This window comes from Rhododendron vialii, chromosome 2a, assembly GCF_030253575.1.
Source record: "Rhododendron vialii isolate Sample 1 chromosome 2a, ASM3025357v1".
In the NCBI taxonomy this organism is placed as follows: Eukaryota; Viridiplantae; Streptophyta; class Magnoliopsida; order Ericales; family Ericaceae; genus Rhododendron; species Rhododendron vialii.
Genome location: NC_080558.1, coordinates 25,164,220 through 25,185,624, shown reverse-complemented (window position 1 = coordinate 25,185,624; position 21,405 = coordinate 25,164,220). Strand labels below are relative to the sequence as shown.

The following is a 21,405-nucleotide window of genomic DNA, read 5'->3' as shown; positions in this document are numbered from 1 at the left end:
TAATTATGTACAGATTGTAATATAATTAGGTCAAGTCCTATGGCCGAAATTACACCCCAAGTCTTTGAAAATATCGTTTTCGCCACAATTCTGGGTGCTTTATTAATGACTTCCTATTTCAAAAATGGTGGTCCAATTGCACTGAAACTGGCTTTTTGCAGGCTTTGGAATGTTTTTTGTACTTTTTTTAAGCTATTATTGAGTAACATATATGGTTATATGTTTAGGTCTGTGCTCACATATATACATATATATACATATATATATATGAGTTCAAATGTAAACATATCACATTAGGTTATAACATATAACATTGTAATGTTACATGTATCGCATAATATTATATGACGTTATATATTCTCCTTTTCGTTGTTTATATATATCATTTTGTTCTGGTTGTCATTTTATTCTGTGAATATATATGGTTATGTATTCAATTATGTATCCTATATCATGTTATCATATGGTTACATGTGGACTGCTTTAACATGATTATATGGTTATATATTCAAGTCTATTAGACCGCTTCGCGGACCAATTGAATAACATAAATTTAGTAATTTTATTAGTTTTCATGTATAAAATCTATTAGTTTTATTTGTACATATAACCATATTTTAAGAAGAAAATATGGTATGTTCTCTATATATGAGACACATATGATTATATATCCAATTATGTACCCTGTATCATGCCATCATTCCTAATACATATGGTTATGTGTGATTTTTTCTATTATAGTGTATCATGAGACATATAACATTTAGGTTTTCGTTTGACAACTGATATCATGAAACATATATGGTAATATACGAATTTTTGAATCCTTTTTTTAACATATAAAGCTATATGTTTCCATCTGTTTAACTTTTTTCTTAAATGTGCAGAAATGACGAATCCAAACGAATAGGAGTATGGTTTCATGAAGTTCCTAATCTAATTTATTGCAAATTGGAGTATCACCATAATGACACCGTGATAATGGAGTTTAGGATGAACTCCAACCTCAGAAGAGCCCTCCACATCAAATTTTTCTACCAAAGGTACCTGATGTGGTTGAAGGGGCACATTAGGATCGTTGAGCTTGACAAGACATCTAAGAACATTAGATTTAAAATTTTAATTTGGTTAAAGTCTTTTGGTGTAATTTCTTTATCGTGTTTTCAATTGCTATTCAGAAAACTCTGAATCCATTTTGTAGATCAATCGATCAAATTTATAACTATATAGTTGAACAATAGCAGACTCTGAATCCATTTTTTATTTATTTTGAACACAGATGTTTTGATTAGCAGATGTAATGGTTTCAATGATTGTTACTAATTGTTAAAACTTGAACATGTATATGCATGAACATATAACTATATACATTACCATAACCATAGATAACCTTATATGGTCCGCGCAGCCTTACAGATCTAAACATATAATGTTAAAACTTGAACATGTATATAATCATAAACACATAACCATATATAACCATAGACAACCTTATATGAATTGGTCCGCGCAGCGGCCTAATAGATCTGAACATATAATGTTATCTGTGCAGCAGTAAAGCGGGTGAGATCTGGAATGTATAGAGAGAGAGAGAGAGAGAGAGAGAGAGAGAGAGAGAGAGAGAGCTGTCAAAATTCAAAAGAATGAAAAAAAAATAAAAAAAAAGAAGCCAGCAAGGGCATTTTTGTCTTGTATTAATTTCTTTTTGGCTTGATAAGGGCCCAGTTTGGCAACACAAAAAATGAAAGAGAATAAAAATACAATTTTTGGTCTAAACCAAACAAGGCCCTTATTTGAGAGGACCTAGTGGGTTACAAACTTGAGAGGTGGACTTGGTGGGTTACAAACATGCTATAGTGAACCTTAGATCAATTTTTTATACTTTTTTCCCCCTAGTGTATGACCATTGGCATTGTCAACATTCTTTTCCTCCAAATCAATTTGATTGTACCACGTCATCATGTTCTACTAATTGAGACCACTTTTTTGACATGTGGCACAATCTAATTAATTTGGAGAAAAAAAATGTTTACACCGCTGGTGTATATAATTTAATCTAGCTCACTACAAAATCCCCTCGAGTGTTAGAGCCTAGACCTAATAAAAATGAGACCGAAAAACATGTATTTAAAAATCAGTTTGGACAAAATATGGAAAATGTTCAAATTTATATATAAACCACATATACAACGTGTCACGCCCTCGATTTTCAACATAATATTGATAATATCTATTAAAAGAAAAACCATCGCAATATACATATCAATACCCCAAAAGAGTTTCCCTTAATCCATCTAAAGAGTACTATCAAGTTCAAAAGCTTACAATAATGGCACTCCAGCCCCAATTTCCTAAAGATTAGTCAAAAGAGAGTAAGTTTAGAAATTACAAGATTCCTAAGTCAAAAGATTACAATGAAAATTACGATTACATCTCCCAAAAGAGTTTTACAAAAGATGTCAAAGTAATTCTTCCATGTTAGCTTTCAAATGATGAAGTCAAATATGCACTCCAAGCATTCCATATCAATGACCCTGATGTGTACATGAAAATGATGATAGGGTGAGTTACACTAACCCAGTACAGATTACTATGCTTAAGCTATATGCAAATGAGATGATCGATGCACCGGAATGAACATAGACTACGACAGAGCCTCTCAAATGAACAAGAGCAAGAGCATAAGACTTGAAAACCAACACCGTTCATAGACACGTAGCTTAACAATCTCTGAAGTTCTCCGTTTTCATTATGTCACGTGTTTCAATTTCATTTTTGGGCATTAAGGACCTCGTGAGTCCCATATTCATTCTGGCATCACACCTTACGGTGGATTCATAGCTTTCTACGCACTTCCGAGCATTAAGGGACCCTATGTGTTCCATTTTCGGCATCTCACCTTATGGTGGATCTGTGGCTTTCTTCGTACCGTTATATCATTCTTATTCACATTTTCCATTTTCACATTCCTTAATAACCTCATGCTCAACATATAACATCATTCATAATAACAAGCCACGCTGATAAAAAAAAAAAAAAAACCAAGCCACAATGTCCACGTAATCAATCTAATGCATAGACAATGAACGGATACCATATTCATTAGATTCGACATGTTTCTTTCTTACAACGAGAACCAAAGGAGGTTGAATTATCAGCAAATCAATTGAGATACGAACAATCAAGTTTAGAAGTGGTTTGAAGGTGTTTAGAGAGTGTTTGAAGTGATTGAGCGTCAAAACAATCAACGAGGGATCAACACTGTCAAAACTACCAGTAAAGGCATTGGTATCGATACTAGTGCAAAATGGTATTGATACCCTCAGGTCTGGACTCCAGATAACGAATTGGTATCGATACCAATGCAAAATGGTACCGATACCAAACAGTTACAAGCAGCAATTCTGCAGATTTCAAGGAGAAACACATCAACGAAATCAAATGATTCTAGGCACAATCAAGGCATAAATTCAACTCATAAACACATAGAACAAACAAGAAATCCCTAACTCAAGCTTGAAGAGTGAAACCCAAGAGATTGATTCAAGCCCTAACTTTCCAAACTTCAAATTCCACCAAGAACAACTTCAAGCTCGAACCCACGCGATCCAAGACTCGAATCATGTGTAGGAGAAGGATTGAAGGTCAAAATATGTGGGTTTTGAGTGTTTGAGTGAGGTTTGGTGTGAGAAAGTGAGAGAGAGAAAGAGAGATGCCGTAGAGAGAAGGAGAGAGACGTGAGATAGAGAGAGATTGACCCCAAATCACACTTGCACTACCTCAAGTGGCAATCCTATCACATTGACCCCAAATCACATAAACGCACCACATTTCATATCTTCCTCAATTCCTTCTATTTAATCAACCTTTAAGTAATTTTTTGAAAATACAGGTCCTTACGCAAGAGAAAATAAGAACCAAGTATACGTTCAAAGAATTATAGCTGCAGCTGCACCCTATAAAAAGGGGGGAAAATTACAACCTGCGCAACGTACATGATTTGATATATAATAACTTTTTTTTTGAAAGGCGATATATAATACTTTGAATGCTTATAATTAAATGTGGCAGCTGCATGTGTCCTCCAAACTAAAAAAGTAAATAAGAGAGGGAATTCTAAAGCTATCTGTAGTAATGACTAGAAATAAAACAACTAATTAGTAATCAATAAAGGGGTCGAAGTGGAAATTACTTGCTCATAAGCTGCTTTAAATGTTAGAAATTCAGGCTAACTAATGCATGTAAACAGTAATTAGATACTCCATTATTTATATGCTTCATGTGTGTTCAATGAATCTCTTGTCATTTAAGTTATCACACTTTATTATTTTGCATTCCTGTACTTTTGATTTTACGCTTTTTGAGTAATTTGCATTTTTTTACAATTCAGTTGTCTGAGCTAGCTTACGTATATCTCGACTAACAATCTATTGAAATGTTATTAGCATTTTCCTTCAAGATTTACCATGCTAGAGTGAGCCCAAGTAATATTATGTAAAAAGAGTTTCTTGTCACAAAAGAAAAAAAAAAGAAGAAGAAGAAAAAATAAAGAAGAAGAAGAAGATAAGGGTAAACTTTTTAAATGGGGTAAAGATAAGGGTATTTTTGGGTTTGACTAAACTTTTTAAATGAGTATGAAAAGAAATTGGGGCTAGAAAGAATTGTGGTAATTAATAGAAGATTAACTAATGGTGATGTGTATATATAAGTGACTTTAAGGGGTGGAATAAGAAAAATAATCAAAATAAATACTTTCAATTGGGCCTTAGATCCCCTTGGCCTAGATTTATCGGTCTTTTTGACCAAGTTTTTTTGGTTATTTTTTCTTAGTTTTATTAAATTAGGATAAATTTTCTTAAATTAAATTGGTCTGCTCGACGAGAAAAATCAGAAAAATATAAAATATAGTTCAAAGTTGACAAAAGTTCACTAAAAACGAACATCTTCGGCGAAAAAGCAAATTTTTTTTTTTGTCTTTAACGTCGTCTTATATGAACTTTTTTTCAACTTTGATATATATATATATATATATATATATATATATATATATATATATATATATATATATATATATATATATATATATATATATATATATATATATATATACCAATGGGGGGGGCGGAAGCACGGACAAGGGGGAAGAACATGTGGGTCAGAGTAAAGACAGTGGGAATTGAAGTACTAAAGTTTACTGGGGATATAATGTTACTATTACTAAAAGAATCAAACAAATGTTACAAAAGAATCAGAAACAAAGGCTATGGTACCTATGGTGAATAGTGACATGAATAGTGACAGATGAATAGTGAATAGTGACGGATGAATAGTAAATTCGTGAGTGAATGATGAATAGTGACGGATGAATAGTGACACGTGAATAGTGTCGGGTGAATAGTGAATAATGAATAAATTTGAATCTATGAAAGAACAATGAATAAATCAATTATATAATAGCTCTATAATTTTATAGAATAGCTTTACTAGTAATTTGAACAACAAAATTACTGAAATGAATTACTTACTAAAACAATCTGAATTCAATTGCTGAATCAGAAACAGTACATGGCAGTTTACTGGTTTACAAGGGTTGCTGGAGTATATTGATACTCAGCAATGACTGGGTTTACTACAGAGGATGAGGAACAGGGGAAGTGGTAGGAGAATTTCTCTCTCTAAAACCTCTCTCGTTTTCTCTCCTCTCTTTTTACTCTCCTACTTCAGTCTATTGTATTCTATTTCAGTCTCTTTCCCCGTCTGTCTTGCCTACTGAGTTCTCGGGTCCTTTTATAGAATAAGGATCAGAGAAATTACAAACATTGAATAGTAGAATCACGTGACTACAGTAAATAAAGGAGGTTACTGTTTCTACTTTCGGTGCAGGTGGGACCAAAAGTAGAAATGATTACTTCTTTTGACTGTGACTGTTTCTACTTTTGGTGCTGGTGGGGCCAAAAGTAGAAATAATGACTTCAGGCAAATGGGTCCTGGGCATCTTGGAAAGCTGACCCACATGGATTCCTGTGAGATGTTGCTGTAGCTGACTCTTCAGATGATGTATCATCTTCTTCTTGACTGGCTTGAGCAATTAACTGTTGTGCTAACATTAATAGCTGGGAGCACTTGGTTTTTGACTTGGATTTCGAAGGCTTGGAAGAGCTTGGTGTTGGACTTCCAAGTCTAATAGTGGAAAGTGTAGGTGAACTTGGTTGAATCTGAGGAACTTGAACCTGTATGGCTGGAATTTTGACTGGTGTTGGAACTTTGACTGGGAATTCTTCTTTGACTTGATCAATAACTCGTTGATACTTGTATGCATCCCACCATTTTACCAAATACTGGCGATTGACTATCGTGTTATTGATACCATATTTCCATTTGAAGATCCATGGAACTTTGTATTTTGCCATAAATAATAGTAGTACTGGAAATTGACTTGTGTGACTATTGACTGGATACAGAGTGGAAAAGTAAGTGACTTGGTCCATGAGTTCACTGGGTAAGATGTCTGGAATGGCTCCATTTTGGTGCCACCATCGGGAGAACCAAGATGGAATTACTGATTTGAATTTATGATCAAACGAAAAGAACCAGGAGTGAGTAAAAGACTCATTCTCATGGAGGATGACTTTGAACCATGAATCAATATAATCATAATAATTATATTGAATGGGATGATTCGGAAGATCTCTGAGTAGTGATGGGTGGCCCCATTCTTCTAGGCTGACTATGTTGTGAATATAGAGGGAATGGTAAATGACTTTAGTTGGATTGACTCTGTCATTAATGGGTTTTATCAGGATTGACTTGTGGTGAAGAAGGATATCTTTGTAAAAAGAAAGGGTTTTAGCTGGGTGAGCAGGGATGAAATGCCATCCTGGGGGGAAAAAGGCTTTGACTAATTCAACTGGGTTTTGAATATTTTTGTGGGCTGGTTCAATGGAGAAGAGATTAGTGGTGACTGGTTTGAGAATATATTCTGTAGTTCTTGCAGGGTAAGGGAATCTTTGTTGACTAGGTTGAATAGTTTGAGTCGAGGAAAAGGGATCAGCATGAAGGTTTGAATTGGGTGGTGTAATATTGTGACTAGGTGAGGGAGCATGTATTAGTGCAGAACTGTAACTAGTTTTGGGTACTTGCCCAAGAACTTGGTACCTGTTTCTGCAATCAGTTGGGGGAAGTGCAAGTTGGTTTTTTGTAGTGGAGGTAGGTTTCTTGTTTTTCTCTGCCATGACTGAACTGCAAATGAATTCAATGTTAAATATAATGAATGCTGCTGAGAAAACAATTTTTAATAGCTAGAAAGTAATTTTATGTTGTGCTAAATAAAAATTCTCTAGTAAGAAAATCTGGAATGGAATTTTGATCTCCTTTAATATATTCAATATCAAAATCAAAAATACTTAAAATTGACTGCCATCTAGCAAAGATTTGTTTACTAGCAATATTTTTAACATCTTTTTCTAAAACATACTTTGCACTTTTGCAATCAATTTTGACTAGGAATTTTTGGTTTAATATATCATCTTGAAATTTTGAAATACATAAAACTAATGATAAAATTTCTTTTTTAATAGTACTGTAATTGCTTTGTGTTTTATTCCATAGACCAGAATGGAATCGAACAATTTGCTCAGGGGAAGTAGGATTGACTTTCTGCAGGAGGATACCACCATATCCTATATCAGAGGCATCAGTTTGAATAATCTTAAAAGAATTGACTGTAGGAATACCTAGACATGGTAATGTTTTTACATATGTTTTGACTTGCTTGACTATGGAGGTGTGTACTGGTGACCAAGGAGGGGGATTGTCCCTTAGACGCTCAAATAAAGGCTGACAAGTTTTCCTAAGGTCCTTATAAAATTCAGCTATGTAATTTAGGGATCCTAAAAATCTTTGTAATTGATTTTTGTCAATAATTTCATCCGGAAATTTATCAGCAAATTGAATGGCTCTACTGATTGGTACTATAGTTGATTGGTGAATATCATAACTTAGAAATCTTACTTTTGTTTGGAATAATTTAATCTTGGGAGCAGAAATGACTAATCCATTATGTTTAATAGTTTTAATAAATGATTCTAAATGTTTCCAATGCTCTTCAATTGAGTTAGAAAAGATGAGAACATCATCTATATATACTATAATAAAATGACTGAATTGGTTAAATATTTCATTCATTATATTTTGAAATTCACTGGGAGCATTTTTTAATCCAAAAGGCATTACATTCCATTCATAATGACCAAAGGGGGTAGTAAAAGCTGTCTTATATCTATCATCAGGGTGTAACTGGATTTGCCAAAATCCGCTTTTTAAATCAAATTTTGAAAAGATTACTGCTTTACTTAATCTATTAATTAAATCTTTTTTATTTGGAATTGGATACCTGATCCATTCTAACACATTGTTTAATGGTTTATAATTTATGACTAACCTAGGTACTCCTCTTTCTTTTTCAGCATTTTTGTTAACATAGAAAGCAGGACATGACCATGGTGATTTACTTTTCCTAATAATATTGTTATTAAGTAAATCATTTATTTTTTTTTTGCAGGTTTCCATAACTTCAGGGTTCATTTGAATAGGCCTTGATTTTGTTGGGATTTGGGCTTCATTAAAGTCCTTTATGTATGGCAGTGTTACGATATGTTTCTTTCTATGCCAAAAAGCACTGGGAAGATTAGAACAAACTTCCTCTTTTAATCTTTTATTAAAATCTTCAATTTGTTGACTAAGTAGTGTATTGGTGAGTTGTTCTTCAATTTTTTTGTATCTAATTTCTTCCTGTAAAAATTTTAATTGGTTCATTTTTTGACTTACTTTATAAGTAGATGGTAATGTTAATTGTTTCAATTTTCTTTGTTCTGGTGGTGTTAAGAATTTGAACATTACCTGTTGACCAAAAGGTTTAGTAGAAATTCCTTCTTCAGTAGTTGTAAAAGGATAAAGTAAATAGATAAAAGGGGTGCCTAGAATTACTTTGTCAGATAAATCTTGAACTAGGACAAAAGAAGTCCTAAAATAAATTTTGTCTTGACAAACATGGACTTTGGGCAACTTGTAATTAATTACCATTTTACTACCGTTAGCAGAAGTCAATTGTTCTGTTGTTTTGTGATAGTACATGGTAGGTATTATACCTTCTTGAATACAATTTAAGTCTGCTCCTGAATCAATGAGGGCAGGGATTTCAATTTGATAATCATGGATTACTAATTTTACTTTGGCATACCATTGTTGGTAGTATTCTTGTTGATCAGATGTTTGGTGATTTTTAGGAATTGTAGCAATTTCTTTACCAAATTGAGATTTATTTAGTTTGGTGATATATTTTTTAATAAGATTAGCTTCCTGCTTTAAATCTTGCAAAGTGACTTCAGTGTGGACTTTGTTTAATCTTTTACCAGAATTTTCTGATGATGTAATTGAATGAGATTTTTGAAGTAAAATTTGCTTAAGGCGAATAATATAATTTTGCTTTAATTCTGAATCATCTATTTTACTGATTAGGTCAATTAATAATTCTTCTTCCGGTAAGGTTTTGGTGATTACGTTTAATTTTTTAAATTCCTCAATTTCCAATTTACTATTGTTAGATGGTGGGGTATCACTAATGGTGATTGGATCTAGAGGAGGGTGTCCTGTGGTTATAACAGGCTGGTCTGACTTATTCCTTTTCACCTTTTTAATAGTATTGACTTTTTTGTAATAATTTTCTAAGTAGTCGAAAAAATAAATTTCAGTTCTGGATTCTTCCATAAATGCTTCCCAATGAGCTAAAATTTTATCCTGTTTACTAGATGTATATTTAGCAAAATAATTTTTTCTTTTTTGTTTATTTTCTTTTGACTTAAATTCAGAATATAATTTGTCAAAATTTATTTCAAAAGGTTTATTTAAAACTAATAAAGTTGGATCAGTGGGTCCTTCAAAATCTGTTTGAGTTGGAGACCCTTGAAAGGTGTCTTCATCCTCAAATTTTGACTGTGTAGAATAACAAGGTTTACTAATTTGTGAACTTGATTCAACACCTTTTAATCTAATACTGGGATCAATTAAATTTTTGTCCTTCCTAGGCAAAGTAGTTGAACTATTTGACCTATCCATAGCTATTGAGCTATTGGATCGACTTAATTCTCTGATTCTCAGAGGAGGGTTTACTCTTTGTTGATCAAAACTTATCCTGACTGTACCATCTAAGTATTGTTGAATATAGTCTAGATCAATTATGTCATTTTGGAGTTTCTGTGGGAAACTCTCATTTTCACTAAGCCAACTGGTTGGCAACTGGATATCATTCCAAGAAATGGTTTTGGGTACTTGTACATTAGCATTTGTGCTACTTTGTATAAGTACAGTTTTATCCTTGGGACTTTTGACTAATGCATGAATATTTAAATTAGTTTTCATACATTTATAGTAAATACGGTAAATTAATGCAATTGACTGACTACCTTCAAGCATTTGAGTGATTGCTCCGGCAGTTTGAATATTTAAAGTTAATGCTTTCAAAATATTTTTATCTTTTAAACTAAGGGGTAAATCAGGGTAACAGTTAAAATAAACTGGACCATTATGTAGACTTGACTCCATTAATCCTAGGAGACTATCACTATAGACTGTGAATCTACTATCTCTTAAAGATAATAAAACTGAGGAATTTAATCCTCTTCTTGTTAATGGTTTAATTGCAACTTGTATTAATCCTACATGAATATAATTATATCCTCGTTCAAGGTGACGTTTGACTGATTGTTGACTAAGGAGAGAACATCTCTCTTCTTGTTTAGTAATGGCATAAACATGTTCAGCAGTTTTAGTAACTTGACTAGTACAAAAAGCATCATCTAAAAAACTTGACTTATAAATTTCTTTTACCGGGATTTTAGGTATATTCCAATTTCCTAATCCTGTATCTAAATCTTGATACTCATGTTCTTCTTGGTTGACTATGTCCGCTAACTCAGATAGAGAAGCCATTGAAGAACTGGCTGAAGAACTACACCTAAATAATCTATTCATTGTTTTTTAATCCTACAGACTTTTGTTTTAGTATTTTAACCCTAAAGATTTCTTAATTAATATTTTAATCCTAAATTGTCATGATAAACACATACCCCAATTGACACATACCCCAGGTTTTTTCCCAACCCCTTACTGCCCTACCCTGGGACTTACTCACGGGGACTTTTACGGATTACCTAAGGTGGTCTTTTGCAAGGTGGTCGACCGATGACAACCGAACTAAAATACTAACTAAAATTTCAGCAGGACTAAAAGACTAAATGAAAACTAAGTAGGAGTAAATACAACTTACAGATTACTTGAGTTTAATTCTTCAACTATATCCTACTTGGCTCTGATACCATTGGGGGGGCGGAAGCACGGACAAGGGGGAAGAACATGTGGGTCAGAGTAAAGACAGTGGGAATTGGAGTACTAATGTTTACTGGGGATATAATGTTACTATTACTAAAAGAATCAAACCTATTACTAAAAGAATCAAACAAATATTACAAGAGAATCAAACAAAGGCTATGGTACCTATGATGAATAGTGACATGAATAGTGACGTATGAATAGTGAATAGTGACGGATGAATAGTAAATTCGTGAGTGAATAGTGATGAATAGTGACGGATGAATAGTGACACGTGAATAGTGTCGGGTGAATAGTGAATAATGAATAAATTTGAATCTATGAAAGAACAATGAATAAATCAATTATATAATAGCTCTATAATTTTATAGAATAGCTTTACTAGTAATTTGAACAACAAAATTACTGAAATGAATTACTTACTAAAACAATCTGAATTCAATTGCTGAATCAGAAACAGTACATGGCAGTTTACTGGTTTACAAGGGTTGCTGGAGTATATTGATACTCAGCAATGACTGGGTTTACTACAGAGGATGAGGAACAGGGGAAGTGGTAGGAGAATTTCTCTCTCTAAAACCTCTCTCGTTTTCTCTCCTCTCTTTTTACTCTTCTATTCCAGTCTGTTCCAGTCTGTCTTGCCTACTGAGTTCTCGGGTCCTTTTATAGAATAAGGATCAGAGAAATTACAAACATTGAATAGTAGAATCACGTGACTACAGTAAACTGGGGATATAATGTTACTATTACTAAAAGAATCAAACAAATGTTACAAAAGAATCAGAAACAAAGGCTATGGTACCTATGGTGAATAGTGACATGAATAGTGACAGATGAATAGTGAATAGTGACGGATGAATAGTAAATTCGTGAGTGAATAGTGATGAATAGTGACGGATGAATAGTGACACGTGAATAGTGTCGGGTGAATAGTGAATAATTGAATAAATTTGAATTTATAAAAGAACAATGAATAAATCAATTATATAATAGCTCTATAATTTTATAGAATAGCTTTACTAGTAATTTGAACAACAAAATTACTGAAATGAATTACTTACTAAAACAATCTGAATTCAATTGCTGAATCAGAAACAGTACATGGCAGTTTACTGGTTTACAAGGGTTGCTGGAGTATATTGATACTCAGCAATGACTGGGTTTACTACAGAGGATGAGGAACAGGGGAAGTGGTAGGAGAATTTCTCTCTCTAAAACCTCTCTCGTTTTCTCTCCTCTCTTTTTACTCTCCTACTTCAGTCTATTCTATTCTATTCCAGTCTGTTCCAGTCTGTCTTCCTACTGACTTCTCGGATCCTTTTATAGAATAAGGATCAGAGAAATTACAAACATTGAATAGTAGAATCACGTGACTACAGTAAATAAAGGAGGTTACTGTTTCTACTTTCGGTGCAGGTGGGACCAAAAGTAAAAAAGTAGAAATGACTACCAATCCATCATGTTGTCCATATTCTGCAATTCTTCACATGTGAGATTCTCCCAATAATCCCGTCCATTGTCATCACTGTTGACTTGTGAGGTAGATTCATCTGCTTGACTGTCTTCAAGTAGGTGACTTTGCTGATTCTGATATTCCTTGACTAGGTTTTGAAATTTGGTGTAGAAAATGAATGGGACTTCTTGAATAGGTTCTGTGGCTCTGATTTTTTGAATAGGGTCTTCACACACTAAATGATGCAGGTGATCAATGAATTGATTATCAATTTCAAGGAGTTGAGCAATTGACTTGGCTCTGTGATGCCGGATTTGTGCTCTGGGTGGTTTGGAACATGGCCAGGGGCATTCATCTTCAATGAGTTGAATAGGTGCATGCAGTCTGCTGAATGGCCAATTTGCAGAGAGATACATGACATGTTGGGCCAGTATCACATTCCCCGTGTTTGTCCATTCCGGCATTTTACTAGTAATTAGGACTTGGCATATTAATGCGCCATATTTAGCAAAGAGGTTTTTGACGCAAACAGCTAATTTGCGGGTGACTCGGTCAGTTTGGTTTGGACTAGTGAAAATTAATTGTCTAAGAAATCCATAATCTAGTAGGGTCATTAGGCTAATTTGGATGACTTGCTCTTTATAGGGAACAATAATGTCTTGAAAGTACTGCATATTGATACAGGCTTTCGGGACACTGAATACTAAATTACAAGGGCAACTGTATCGTTTTAATGGTATTTCTTGGCACAATGGGTTAGTATTGGGGCAGGTGACTGGATTTTCAGTATAGTGAGTTTCCCAAGTGATTGATAATCCTGGGGTTGGTTGACTGGCTAGTTTAGTGAGGGTTTCAAATAGGAATTCTTGAAAATGATGGGCATCTTGTCTGGCTAGGTGTTGAATATGGTTTACTATTTCAGTAGGTAGAGATGTGGGTATGAGAGATAATGACTGTGGTAAAGCTAGGGCTTTGGATGCCATTTTTTGGAATGGTTCCAACACACACACGCTTTCACCATCATCCAGTGGGGATGATTGTCTTTTCTCTACCTTTACCAGTGGGGTAAAGGAGGCCTTCTTGTCTCGGAGTTGAGCAAGTTCAATCATTGACTGGTGGTACCTGTAATTTAAATCCAGGAATTGACAATTTATTGCTTCACATCGTTCACAATGTGAAGGGTTAGTATAATTATTACTGACTAAAGATGGGTTTATCAAAACTCCACCTGAAGAACTAGGGAAAATAACTCCACTAGTCTGTTGACTAAAATAAATACTCAAAGAATTTAAGCTGTCTAGGAATTTACGATGATCCCCACGCGTATTCCAGAGATTATCCAGAAGACATTGTTGGGTCTCATTTATGCTGCCTACGTTTTTAAGCTTCCTAAATTTTGTGCTGGCTCCTTCAGGAAATACTGGTAGTAGGATTTTCCCAAAAGGAATAATTTTCTGTTGACTTTGAGCCATCTATAAAACAATCAAATAAACCATTAGTAGGATAAATAGAGCAATTTTGAAGTTGACATAAGTCATCTTCGTTTGGTTTTGATGAAAATTCAAAATTGACTTGTTGATCAAGAGAAGTGGTAATAATATTGTTACTAGTGACTGTGAATGGATAAAGTAAGTAAATAAAGGGTATTCCTAAAATTACTTTATCAGTTAAATTTTTAACTAAAACAAATGATGTTTTGAAACAAATTTTATTTTGGCAAATATTTACTTCAGGTAATTTATACTTGATCTGCATTTTACTACCATTTGCAGAACTCAACCGTTCAGTTGTTTCTTGATAATACTTTTTTGGTATTATTCCTTCTTGAATGCAGTTTAAATCGGCTCCTGTGTCTATAAGGGCAGTAATCTCAATTCTGTAATCTCCTATGATTAATTTGATACGTGCATGCCATTTTTGTAATTTTATTTTATTTAGTAAATTTAATCTGTAATTTACTGAATCATCAATTGGACGATTGGGATCAAAAGATTGGTCTTGACTAGGATGTTGAGTTTGATTAATGGGCTCTTCTTCATTGGAAGAAGATTCAGAAGATAATTGGTCATCCTTAAACTGGACGAATCTTTTTCTTGGAAGTTGATTTTTAATTGTTTCAATTTCTTTTTTAATCAAATTTATTTCTTCTTGGAGACTTTGCAGGGTTATTACTTTGTGAATTTTACTGAATCGTTCAATAGTGGTGTTGAGGTTAATAATTGGCTTATTGTATTGAGGTTTTTTACTTTGTTGGATTAAGAGTTGTTTGAGTTTTTTAATATATTGTTGTTTCAACTCAGAATCATCTAATTTACTTATTAAGTCAATAAGTAATTCTTCTTCAGGTAATTCTTTGGTAAGTACATTTATTGTTTTACAGCAGTTAGCAGTACATCCTATCTCAATTTGGTCGTCACTAGGACTATTACTTAGAGAATGGTACTCGGAAGACTTAATACTGTCATCTTCATTACTAGTGTTACTCAGATTTTGTGCTCTAAAAATTTCTAAAATCTGCTGTTTATCAGTGTCGGATATGTTGAGTTGATTAATTTTTGTTTTGACTTTACATTCAGTTTTATAATGACCTTTTTTGCCACAATTGTAGCATGTAACATTATTCTTGTCATTTGACTTGTCATTTGTTTTTCTGTTTTTATGCTTTTGTGTTTTAGGTTTTTCATAATATTTATCTTTGGATGGTGTGGAGGATTTATTACGCCTATAGTATTTATGACTGGTAGTTGGTTTGGTATGAGATTTGGTTTTCCTTCGTGATGGTGCTACAGGGGGTAGACCATATTGTTCACAGAAGTTACCCAATTCATATTTGGCTTTATTCTTGTCTTTTTGGGCTTGTTTACTAATTTTCATATCAATGCACATTCTTAGACCTTCTTTTTGAATGGTACTAATAATGTCACCGTATGTTAACTTATCATATTCAATTACTCCTGTTGGCTGACTAAGAACATCTCTAATTTTATGAGCAAATAAATTAGGGAGTCCATTAATGAATTTTTCTTTCCAAAATGATTTTGTACAATCATCTCGGAGCATGACTCTAGATGTAAAAACATCTTTGTACCATCTAAAATCACTTAATGTTGGACAACGCAAGTTAGTCAGTTGATCATGTATCCTAGAGGTAATGTTGCTAAGTTGACCAATGAAATGTTTAATTATGGTGTAAATTAGGGTATTAACTCCGTCGGGTATTCCCATTCCAATTTCATTATCAAAAATTGGGAGACCATTTTCATCAAGTTGAACAGCATGTTTTACTTCTTCTCTTGACTCACTGGTGAGGTATTTATCCCACCAAGATTTTAGCATTCCAGTAAAACCAGAGGTTAATAAATCAACAATTTGTGGTTGACTAAGTTCAGTATTACTTAGGTAACTATTGGCAGCCATTGACATGTGGTTTAATTTTTCTAATATTTGGTGTTCACTTAGACCATCTATATTCCATTCATATAATTTATTAGACGAAACAGAAAACTGGTTAATTAAATTATTTTCTTCATACTGTAAATCAGGAGGGGTTGGCCTAGAGTACCAATTTTTGGTAATACTAGTAGGGTTTGCTGAGGGGTTGTAAAGGCGATTTATTTCTTGCTCAGAGAATTGTTTTTGCAGGTTTGTGATTTCTTCATCGGAAGAGGTTTGACTAGAGGTATGGGAGTCGTAGTTTTGTGTAATTGTAGCAAGCTGAGGTGACTGTGGTTCTAATTTAATTGCTATTTTTGTGAGCAAATTTTCAATTTTTTGAATATTTTGATTTTGGTTTAGACTAATTTGTTCTCTCTTCTCAGGGAGGTGGATAAGAGGTTTTTCAATATTTTTACTGGATGAGGGGATGCTACTAGGGGATCCTTCATCTATTTTAGTTTCTATTTTATCCAATTGTTTACTAATCGTTGTGAGACATTGATTAGTGTAATTAATTTGTTCAGCTATTTGCTTACATTCAGTTCTATCAGTTGGTAATTTGAATGGAGATGCTGATATAGTAGATCCTTTGTAATTAATAATGATTGAATCTAAAGGAGGGTGACTAGCAGTTGTAACAGTATTGTCTGATTTTGTCCATTTTACTTTTGTAAGAGTATTGACTTTTTTGTAATAATTTTCTAAGTAGTCGAAAAAATAAATTTCAGTTCTGGATTCTTCCATAAATGCTTCCCAATGAGCTAAAATTTTATCCTGTTTACTAGATGTATATTTAGCAAAATAATTTTTTCTTTTTTGTTTATTTTCTTTTGACTTAAATTCAGAATATAATTTGTCAAAATTTATTTCAAAAGGTTTATTCAAAACTAATAAAGTTGGATCAGTGGGTTCTTCAAAATCTGTTTGAGTTGGAGACCCTTGAAAGGTGTCTTCATCCTCAAATTTTGACTGTGTAGAATAACAAGGTTTACTAATTTGTGAACTTGATTCAACACCTTTTAATCTAATACTGGGATCAATTAAATTTTTGTCCTTCCTAGGCAAAGTAGTTGAACTATTTGACCTATCCATAGCTATTGAGCTATTGGATCGACTTAATTCTCTGATTCTCAGAGGAGGGTTTACTCTTTGTTGATCAAAACTTATCCTGACTGTACCATCTAAGTATTGTTGAATATAGTCTAAATCAATTATGTCATTTTGGAGTTTCTGTGGGAAACTCTCATTTTCACTAAGCCAACTGGTTGGTAACTGGATATCATTCCAGGAAATGGTTTTGGGTACTTGTACATTAGCATTTGTGCTACCTTGTATAAGTACAGTTTTATCTTTGGGACTTTTGACTAATGCATGAATATTTAAATTAGTTTTCATACATTTATAGTAAATACGGTAAATTAATGCAATTGACTGACTACCTTCAAGCATTTGAGTGATTGCTCCGGCAGTTTGAATATTTAAAGTTAATGCTTTCAAAATATTTTTATCTTTTAAACTAAGGGGTAAATCAGGGTAACAGTTAAAATAAACTGGACAATTATGTAGACTTGACTCCATTAATCCTAGGAGACTATCACTATAGACTGTGAATCTACTATCTCTTAAAGATAATAAAACTGAGGAATTTAATCATCTTCTTGTTAATGGTTTAATTGCAACTTGTATTAATCCTACATGAATATAATTATATCCTCGTTCAAGGTGACGTTTGACTGATTGTTGACTAAGGAGAGAACATCTCTCTTCTTGTTTAGTAATGGCATAAACATGTTCAGCAGTTTTAGTAACTTGATCAGTACGAAAAGCATCATCTAAAAAACTTGATTTATAAATTTCTTTTACTGGGATTTTAGGTATATTCCAATTTCCTAATCCTGTATCTAAATCTTGATACTCATGTTCTTCTTGGTTGACTATGTCCGCTAACTCAGATAGAGAAGCCATTGAAGAACTGGCTGAAGAACTACACCTAAATAATCTATTCATTGTTTTTTAATCCTACAGACTTTTCTTTTAGTATTTTAACCCTAAAGATTTCTTAATTAATATTTTAATCCTAAATTGTCATGATAAACACATACCCCAATTGACACATACCCCAGGTTTTTTCCCAACCCCTCACTGCCCTACCCTGGGACTTACTCACGGGGACTTTTACGGATTACCTAAGGTGGTCTTTTGCAAGGTGGTCGACCGATGACAACCGAACTAAAATACTAACTAAAATTTCAGCAGGACTAAAAGACTAAATGAAAACTAAGTAGGAGTAAATACAACTTACAGATTACTTGAGTTTAATTCTTCAACTATATCCTAATTCTTCAACTATATATATATATATATATATATATATATATATATATATATTAGGTTCCGGCGAGGGTCCCTCATTTTATTCAAATGCGGGACTCCCCTTCCCGATTGAATTTCGATGATCCGAGCCGCTCAAAGTGATCAGAACGTGATTTTAAGGGTCCCCGTGTGAAATCAGCAAAAAAAATGACCGGGAAGGGCTTCATCCGAGCAGTTTTCATTGAACGATTAAAAAAAAACTGCTCGGATGACGCCCTTCCCGGTCATTTTTTTTGCTGATTTCCCGCGGGGACCCTTAAAATTACGTTCTGCACACATTGAACGGTTCGGATTTTCAAATTTTGATCGGGAAATGAAAGTCCCTCATTTTAACAAAATGAGGGATCCCTCACTTGAAAATTCCTCTATATGTGTATATATATATATATATATATATATATATATATATATATATATATATATATATATATATATATGCACTTTTCACATTGTCGAGATGAATAACGTGACGAAAAGCTACAAAAAAAATAACTACAAGTAAAATAACACCAACTGCTCTTAGACAAATTAATTTGGTAATTGATTTTCACACTTATTTTTTTTATAACCACACTCCCCCTTTCTTTTTTTATCATCTTGTGAAGTGAATTTACAACATTAACCTTTCATTTGTATAGTCTTTCAACTTGGAATAATAACAATATAAAGGTGAAAGTACATAAAAACCCCCCCATCAACTATTACTTTTTCTCATAAACACCCCCACACATTTAAAAACGCCCATGAAGACCCCCTCAAGTACTCCCATCACCCATGTGACACCCTTCCGTCTCAGAACCGCTAACTGGATGGTCACATGTCAGTCACATGGGCTTTTTTTGGACATAAATGCCCTTTTCTAGTACTGTAGGGGGGTTTTCCCGAACAGAGGAAACACAGCCTGAGCACGTGCATAACACATGACCACATTGGAGCAGTAAGTGAGGGTGCACGATACAGCCTAACAAGTGTGCTGGTAGGTAGTACCATGCGAGGGTGTTCGACGATGATGCCTAACAGGTGCACTGGCAGGCAGAGGGTGTTCGGCAATGATGCTTAACAGGTGTGCTGGTAGGCGGTGCCATGTGAAGGTGCTAAGTGATAATGCCTAACAGGTGCACTGGTAGGTGGCCCCATGTGAAGGCGCTTGGTAATAATGCCTAACAGGTACGTTGGTAGGCGGCACCATGCGAGGGTGTTCGGCAATAATGCCTAACAGGTGCACTGGTAGGTGGCCCCATGTGAAGGTGCTTGGTAATAATGCCTAACAAGTGCGCTGGTAGGTGGCACCATGCGAGGGTGTTAAGGCAATGATGCCTAACAGGTGCGCTGGTAGGCAGAGGGTGTTCGGCAATGATGCCTAACAGGTGCACTGGTAGGTGGCACCATGCGAGGGTGTTCGGCAATGATGCCTAACAGGTGCGCTGGTAGGCAGAGGGTGCTAGGACATGATGCCAAACAAGTGCGCAACACTTGAGGTTGCTAGGCAGTGACGCAGAACAGTGTCAGCTACACCACATAAAGGTGCTCGTTGGTATGGCCGAACATGTGATATTGTTCAATGAGTTAGCCTAACACGTGGTACAGGTGCATCGTAGTAACTGTGCACCACCGATGTACATTGGACCAACTCTATCTGGATCGTTGATGTGGTGTGGCAGTATAATGTTCCAGAAGGTTCTAGAAAGGAAATCCTACGTGATAGGCAAGTGTCCCATGAATAAAGGGATTATAATTGAGTTACCATATGGGAGGGAATTCCATATGGGCTAGGATTCCTAATGAGGTTGGAACCCTAGGCAGAGAAGGAGACTTGGAGAACAAGTAAGTCTACATCTATAAATAAGAAGTAACACCCACGAAGGGAGGTAGGTTGATATACATTATTTTTACCTACTGTGAATTAGGGTTTTATGAGTACGAAATACTGACTTTGGCATCGGAGGGCCTTTGTCGACAAGAGGCAAAGTGCGCTCACGGTGTCTTGTTTTGCAGAACTAGGGTTCCGACAAAAAGGCATGCACGTTGATCTCAAGAGATGTTGAAAGAATAATAAGCGAATTTTTTCCCCTTACAATTGGCGCCGTCTGTGGGAAACAAAGTAATTCTCTGAGATCAACAATGTTTTCTAGAAGCGTAAAGACTCCATGAATGGAGGATGATCCAAGAGGGAAAAGGAGATGACACCTTCTTTTCTTGGTGCTTCGGAGAAAGCACTGAATAGGGCTATGGGCATTCCTTCAGTTCTATATGCTCCTAGGATTGGGGAGCAAATCAAGATGCTGAAATGGAAGTCAAAGCAGTCCAAATCTGCTATGAAATTGCATAGAGTAATTCAAATTTGCTAGACATTCACAAAGAGCAACCTGTACCTGTTAGTTGGCCACGAAGGCGTATTTAAATCTGCTAGGCATTCGTGTAAAGCTATTTGAATCTACTAGGTATTCCTAAAGAGCAGTCTGAATCTACTATCCTTTCGCAAGTTTGAATCTGTTAGACGTTTGCATAGAGTAGTACAAATCTGCTAGGCGGCCGCGCAGAGCAGTCTAAATGCGCTAGGCGTTCATGTAAAGTAGTTTGAATCTGCTAGGTGATCCCAAATAGCAGTTCGAATCTGCTAGGGATTCACGTATAGCAGTCTGAATCTGCTAGGCGTTCATGTAAAGCAGTTTGAATCTGCTTGGTGGTCCCAAAGAGCAGTTCAAATCTGACAAGCATTCGCGTATAGCAGTATGAATCTGCTAGGCATCTGTGTAAAG

General features: G+C 34.6%; 1 long non-coding RNA gene across 1 annotated transcript; it reads left to right on the top strand.

The window, feature by feature from the left end:
- Positions 1 to 19,528: 19,528 nt before the first annotated feature.
- LOC131312296 (uncharacterized) lies at positions 19,529 to 20,621 on the top strand. Its single transcript, XR_009195828.1, has 3 exons — positions 19,529 to 19,593; positions 19,866 to 19,917; positions 20,014 to 20,621. It is a non-coding gene; the product is annotated as an uncharacterized LOC131312296 (long non-coding RNA).
- Positions 20,622 to 21,405: the final 784 nt, after the last annotated feature.